An 8,014-nucleotide genomic window follows, 5' to 3' on the forward strand; every position below is an offset into this window, starting at 1 on the left:
TTTTTTTAAATTAAATGCTAATTACTAATATGTTTTAATATCTTTTTTGTCAATTAAAATGCTGTTTTTGTTTTTTATTTTATAAATTTTTATTTTTTTTTAGTTGGGAGATATTTTTGTAATTTTTGTATATTTTTACAATATGCCGAAAGTTAGTATGTTATTTAAGTAACTCTAAAATTTGTTTACTATGTTGTTAGTTTATGTTAATGTTTTGTCTAACAATTTTTCTTGTTGATTTTTACTACTTTTATTGGGGGTTTTACTTTAAGTGACTTTTCCGGTTGTTATTTTATTTTTAATTTTTTTATTTTATATATATATTTTTTAAATATATGAGTTAATGCCAAATTTTGTTATTATTTACTGTTTGGTTTTCGCTAATATTGACTATGGTAACTTTTTAATTTGCAATGTTAGTTTTAAAATTATTTTTATTTTTATTTTCTTTTCATTTCTTTATTTTTGGTTAAAATATGTTGATTAATTGAGTTTTGTTTTTGTCAAATTTCTTTTTAAGTTAAATTGATTGTAGTTTTGTTTTATATTTTTATTTAATTTTATATTTTTGTCTTTTTGTTTTAACTATGGAATTTTTTAACAACTTATTTTTCTTGGCTTAATGCAAATTTAAATATTTCAAAACTTAATTGTTTCTTTAAATATTTATTTATATTTGTTATTAAAAATTTATTTAAAAAACCGAAAACTCTAAATTATTTAAGAAAATTAATTTTTAGTTGCAAAAATATTTGTCTTAATAAAATTTTTTAAAATATATCTTTTTTATTCGTATTTAATAATCAATTTAGTTAATTTTCTTTTAATTTCTACTAATTTCTTTCCACAAAATCTAATTTTTTTTTTACTAATTTTTTCAAATTAATTTTAATCATAATTTTTTTTATTAGAATTGTTACAAATTTTATATAAAAAAATCTAACATTTTTGCATACCATATGTTTTTGTTAATTTTTTTTACTTACAACACACATTTTAACTACATTTACTAATACATACTCATATTTATAAAAAAATAAGAAAATAGTTTTTTCTTTTTTTAATTTTTCAATATTTTTCTTTTTTTGAAAACTTATATTTTAGTTTTTAATTAAATTATTTTAATTAATTTTTTTTTCTATTTAAAATTTACGTTTAAACGTTTAGTTTTAAGAAAATGAGCAAAATTGTTTTAAAAATACAACACTGTTTTATTGAAAATCTTTTACAAGAGACAATTTTCTTTATAGTTTTAAAAAAGTTCTATCTAAGAAGTAGGGTTCTATAAATCGACTTTCGAATAATCGAACAATCGACTTTTTGTCGAAAAAAGTCGAAAATTCGATAACTCGACTAGTCTATGAAAAAAGTCGAAAAGTCGACTTTGTAAATAAAAGTCGAAAAGTCGTAAAATGTCGAAGAGTCGGAAAAAGTCGAAAAAAATCGGAAAAAGTCGAAAATAGTCGGAAAAAGTCGAAAAGTCGGAAAAAGTCGAAAATAGAAAGAAGTCGAAAAAACTCAAAAAATTGGCAACATTATAAATTTACGCTTCTGGCTTCGGAAAAAGTCGAAAATAGTCGAAAATAGTCGGAAAAAGTCGGAAAATGTCGAAAAGTCGGAAAAAGTCGAAAAATCGACTTTTAATTAAATGAAAAAAGTCGAAAAATCGAAAAAATTGACTTTTAACTAAATGCAAAAAGTCGAAAGTCGACTTTTCATAAAATGCAAAAAGTCGAAAAGTCAACTTTTCATAAAATGCAAAAAGTCGAAAAGTCGACTTTTCGTTTCAACTATAGAACCCTACTAAGAAGGTACCAGCACTTGAGGGCAACCGCTCGATTGTTAAATTTTGTTTATATGCCTTTACACGATCACACAAGTAATATGATCTGTCAAAATTTTGTGTAAAAGAGTCCGGATGTGATCGTCTAAAGTTTAGACTCTAAACGCAATATATAATGAAATCATCACACATTGAGAGAGAATACGGATTTGACAGTTGTATGGCTCTCTTCATTTTTTGAAATAGTCTAAACTACAGACTGTAGACTGATATTTAGACTTAACTAGAGACTGGTATATAGACTGACATACAATCTATCAAAAGTCTAAAATATACACCGATCTTAAGTGAAACTGTAAACTAATATACAATCTCAATTATAGATTTAGCTATAGTCTAAACAATAAAATAATTTATAGTTTAAAGTATAGATTGATCTATAATCTTAAATATAGGCTAATCAATAGACTGATCCATGGTTTCAAATATAGACTGATGTATAGTTAAAGCTATAGACTGATCTATAGTCTTAATTATAGACCGATCAATAAACTCAAACATAGACTGATTTAAAGTCTCAAATGTAGACTCATCTGTAGTCTCAACTATAGAGTGATCTTTAGTCTCAACTATAGACTATAGCCGATATTCCCAACTATGGACAGGTCTATTGTTTAAGATAGATCTTTAGTCTCAAATATAGAGTGATTCTGAGTCTAAATTTATGAACTGAACTGTAGTGTATGTACAGATTTATAGCCTAAACTATAGATTAATCTACAGTCTTAAATATAGACTGGGGTATAGTTTTAGATTGAACAATATTCCCAACTATGGACAGGTCTTTTGTATAAGATATAGGATGATCTTAAGTCTCAAATATAGACTGATCCTTAGTCTAAATTATGAAGTGATCTTTAGTCAAAACTATAGACTGATTTATAGCCTAAACTATAGATTGATCTACAGTCTCAAATATAGAATGGGGTATAGTTTATCTATAAACTGATCCATAGTCCCAAGTATAGAGTGATTAGTAGTTTAAACTATAGAATGATATATAGTCTCAAATATAGTCTGATCTAAAGTCTCAAATACAGACTGATCTATAGTCTTATTAATAGACGAATCTATAGTCTCATTTATATACTGATCTATGGTTTAAACTATAGAGAGATTACTAGTCTCAGCTGAAGATTGGTTAAAAGTAAAGACTGATCAATAGTTTATACTATAATATAAAATGAGTGTTTAATTAACTAAACTATAGACTGATTCTAGTCCCAACTACAGACTGATTTTAAGTATAAAATTTAATTATCTAAACTATAGACAATTAGTCTAAACTATTGATTTAATCATTTAGGGCGAGTTTTACTGATAAAGATAAGCTTCTTGCTTTGATTAAACCAGGTTTAATATATGTTTTGTGTTTTTCAGAAATCATTAAATTTACTTATTTAACTTAGTTTAACATATTGTAATTGGCCAATTAAACCTAAGTTATAAGTTTAATTTAACAGCAAGTTAAGCCTAGTTTAACTGAGTAGAAACACGCCCTTGTTGTTTGAACTATCGATTGATCTATTGTGTACAGTGTAAACTGATCTGTGTTGTAAAGTTTGTAATAAAACAGTGTTGGGCAGTTTTGTGTTAAAAAACAAAAAAAAAAATTGTTAAATTATCTTTTAAAATATTTACCGCCTTATGCAAAAACGATTATTAAATTAACAATGGTTTAAAAAAAAACTGTTTTTATAGGAAAAACTGTTTAGTTAACCATTGTTAACTTTAATAAACGTTTTTGCATAAGACCCTTAAACTTTATCTAAAAAGTCTTATAAAATTTGTTAGAATTTAATGAAAAAAAAACTTTTGTTTTAAAGGGAATCAAATTTTTTTTCTAGGATTTTAATCATAATATTTTTTTGCTGTGTAAACATCACATTATTTTATTTAGTTTGTTGCTGTTGGTTTTTTTTACTATAATTGCTTTTTACTTCCAGTTTCAAAATTATTATTTATTTAATTTATTTTTTTTTAATATATTATTTATAAACGGCGGGTAGTACTAATTTTTTCACTGTTTAATTTATAATTATATATAAAAAAAAAAGTATCGAAAGAGAGAGACAGAGAAAAAGAAAACTAATTTTGTTAATTTTATTTTTATTTTAGCTTTACTTTTAAATTTTATTATATTTTGTTTTTGTTTCCTTTAAGTTCTATAAAATTTTTTACCTGTTTATGTTTTTTTTTAATAAGTTTTTTTTTTATCCATTATTTTTATGTTAATTTTTTCATATAAAAAGTATAAGCAATTAGTAAACATTTTTTTAGTTGTTGTTGTTATTTTTTATAAAAATTTTATATTGTTTTTTTTTAATAATTTTCATTGACTACTCGTAGATTTTTAATAAAGTAGAAAAAAAATTTTTCGAGAAAAAAATTGTTTGAAGTTTTTTCGTTTTTTTTTTTGGATTTATAAATTGTATTTCTGTATTGTCATTATGTTTTTCTTAATAATTGTTGTTGTTGTTGGTTTTGTTTGTTTGTTTATAAATATTTTTTTTTAAATTTTATCCCTTATATAAAATGTAGTTGTTTGTTGGTTTTTGTCTAATGTAAATGTCAAGATTGTAATACATACCGTTCAATTGACAAAATATGTCTTCATTCATTCATTTCCTTTAAATTTCTTTCGGTGTATAAATTTTTTTCAAAATGATACTATATGATTTATTTATGTAAATGTGTTTGAATGCATGTTTGTATGTATTAAGTATGATGTATGTAATGTTTTTAGATTGAGTTTTATGAAGTGAACACTTTTTTTCTCTCATTTTACTGTGAAAATTCTAGTGAAAATTAATAGAATTGTGAAAAAAACTCGAAAGAAATTTGCTCAGGTTTTTGTATTCAAGAAGTTCAATCCGTTATTATAATGTTAACCCCCGTATTCATTAAGATATTCACCTCTATCGCCAATCTGAAATATGTTCCCTTTTCACTATTTTCCTTCACTAACTTTTTTGTCGTGAAAAAATTCCTCTAAAAGAGGAATTTGTTGGTGGAATTTTTGTAAATATTAAACAGCTGTTTCTTACAGAATCAACTATTGTGAATGAATTGTTCACAACAAGTTCACGATAGCATTTTTGCCTTTGAGGGAAATGAAAATTTCAAGGGAACAAATTTTTCACTTCTATTGGCGACGAGGGTGATTAATTGCTTATTTAAGGTTTATTACGAACACTTTTCATACAAAATGTAAATATGGGGATAATAGTTCCCCTTTAGAAAATCGCAAAAAATAGGTTACACAACTCTAGAACAATAGTTATATTACGAAATTATAAGAATGACTTGAAAGACTAGTTCATAGTCTCAACTATAGACTGATCTTTATGTTATCTGATCTTTAGATTTCACTTTGGTCTCAAGTACACAGTCTTAACTATATATTAATCTATGATTACGAATTTAGTGCGAAGGCTGATCTTGTTATTTTCCATATTGATACCAATATATCAAAGGATGCCTTATTTATATTAGCATTGTATAGCATTTACTTCGCGACCAAGGTAAAAAAAATTGGAGACAGTTTTAAAAAAATTTTCTCGTGCTGTTTACTCTTCGGTTTAACTAACATCTATGTTCAGGATTTTCCTTTTGCTGGCTTTACTTTTATTACTTTTTAGTACTTCTAATTGTTTTCTGAACTAAAAAATCTAGAATGTCTATAGTTCATCCCATGTAGTTCGTTTTAGATCGCGGGGTCTGTGCGAGAGCAAACAAATATCACCAGTTAATTTTCTACCAGATTCCCTGTCTTTTGTTCTCTATGCAGCGTAAATGATTAATTACCTTTATTAATAAAAGAGGTGATAGTATACATCCTTGCCGTACTCTACTTATGACTATAAAATGTTTACAATGTTTACCTTTGTGCAGAGCATGGACATAACATTCCTTTTATCAAAGTAATAAGTTTCTATGCCGGCCCCATATAGTCACTATTAACACATCGAAATGCCTACCCGAAATCTATATATAACAGATTCCATATAGAGGTTACAGCTCAATGACCATAAGTAGTGTGTTAATATGTCATGTAGCTCCCTTAGTTTTGCAATAGTTGGTAGTATACCTCTATAATTTGTACAATTCTTCAGATATACTTATTTTTCTTATGATAAGAAAAGGCCGTTGCATTTATAAATTTTGACAGGGCTACCATCTATACCTGCTGTCTAACTGCCTTCCGACTGAGTTAGGGTAACAATTTTAAACCTACGCTTCATAAGGATGGTGTTCTGGACTAGTTCATACAATCAATCCATAATCTCAACTATAAGTAGTTGACTCCATATCTTCAACTATATAGACTTGTTGTGTTTGCTGGGGTTTCTACAATGACAACTCGGAAATCAAGCCGGTAGTATGGCTTCGTGCGAAAATCCGTGCTATCACAGAATATGTAAAATGTATTGTATTCGATATGTAAGCAAGTGATTAAACATATACCTGACGGTCAGAAATAACTGAAATATCTGACTACTCTAAAACAGGAATACAGAATTGTGCAAACGCATATAGATAAATGTATAGCATGCAAAGAAGACAGTGTAATGCGAGGCCGTATTTGCTAAAATTTGTTGGTAGCGATGTTTTTCCAAAGAATTATGTCCAGGAAATTAAGTTTCAGAACATCAAAGGATAAATTATTAGTGTGGCATATTGTCTAATCTATGGACTAGTCTAAAGGCTAGTTTATAGTCTAGACTATAGTATAGTCTATAGTCTAGTCTATAGAATAGTCTACAGCCTAGTCTATAGTGTAGTCTATGGTCCAGTCTATATTATAGTCTAAAATCTGGTCTAAAGTCTAACCTATAGTCTAGTCCATAGTCTGTAGTATACTGCGTAGTGTAGTTTATAGTCTCGAGACTGTAGTCTAGTCTACAGTATGGTCTATAGACCAATCTTTAGTCTGGTCTATTGTTTATTTCAAAGTCTTGTCTACAGTCTTGCTTATATTCTAGTCTTTAGGACAGTCTATATTCAACACTTAATTCTAATCTACATATAGTCTAGTCTAATCTAGTCTGTATTCAAGTCTATTGTCTACTCTATAGTTTAGTCTGTAGCCTAGTCTATAATCAAGCCTATAGTCCAGCCTACAATCTAGTCTATAGTCTAATTTACAGTCTAGTCTACAGACTACACTAGATTGTAGAACATAGTTCAGTCTATAGTCTAGTTTATAGTTCAGTCTTTAGTCTCATCTATATTCTAGTCTACAGTCCAGTCTGTGCTCTAGCCTATAGCTTAGTCTAGTTTATAGTCTAGACTATAGTCTAGCCTGTATTTCAGTCTAGAGTCAAGTATATAGTCTATCGTTTAGTCTATAGTATAGTTTATAGTCTTGGCTAATCTAAAGTCTTGGCTTATTTATAGTATAGTTCATAGCTTATAGTTTAGTCTATAGTCTAGTCTATAGTCTAGTCTATAATCTAGTCTATAATATAGTCTGTAATCTAGTGTATTGTCTACTCTATAGTCTAGCCTGTAGTGTAGTCTAGTATATAAAGTAGTATATAATTTAGTCTACAGTTTAATCTATAATCTAGTCTATAGTGCAGTCTGTTGTCTAGTCTATATTCTAATCTAGTCTATAATTTAGCCTATGGAATAATCCATAGTCTTGACTAATCTATAGTCTTGTCTATAGTATAGTCCATAGTCTGTAGCCTAGTCAACAGTATAGTCTATAATATAGTCTGTAGTATTCACTCTTGTCTATTCTATAGTCTATTCGATAGCATTGTCTTTTGACTAATCTAGAGACATGGAGCAAATTATGTATTATTCAGTAGACACTTTTTTCAAACATCAAATAAAATCTCTTTTTTTTTTTGTTGGGTTTTAATTAGGATGACGGAGCATTAAGCACTCATATTGCCAGGTTATCACACGTTTGTCCAGAGAAAACCCCACCAACCGACCTATAGCTTCATATAGGAAGTTGGAGCATCCGGACTTGATTTCATCAAAAGTATTAATGGTCTTCACCAGAAAAAAGTTCCAGAGTTTTAAATGCCTCCACCAGTATATATTCGAGTTCTTCACCAATAAAACATAACCTCACATGAGCTGATACGAAAGCACGAGGTTAATGTAGACAACATATAACTTTGAACAGTTATATGAAGTAATACACTACACCAG

The 8,014-nt window shown here is 27.5% G+C and overlaps 1 protein-coding gene across 1 annotated transcript in view; it reads left to right on the forward strand.

Moving 5' to 3' along the window:
- LOC111684657 overlaps positions 1-8,014 on the forward strand; it is a 77,765-nt gene that overhangs the window by 65,617 nt on the left and 4,134 nt on the right. The window lies entirely within an intron of this gene.

This window comes from Lucilia cuprina, chromosome 5 (assembly GCF_022045245.1).
Source record: "Lucilia cuprina isolate Lc7/37 chromosome 5, ASM2204524v1, whole genome shotgun sequence".
NCBI lineage: Eukaryota > Metazoa > Arthropoda > Insecta > Diptera > Calliphoridae > Lucilia > Lucilia cuprina.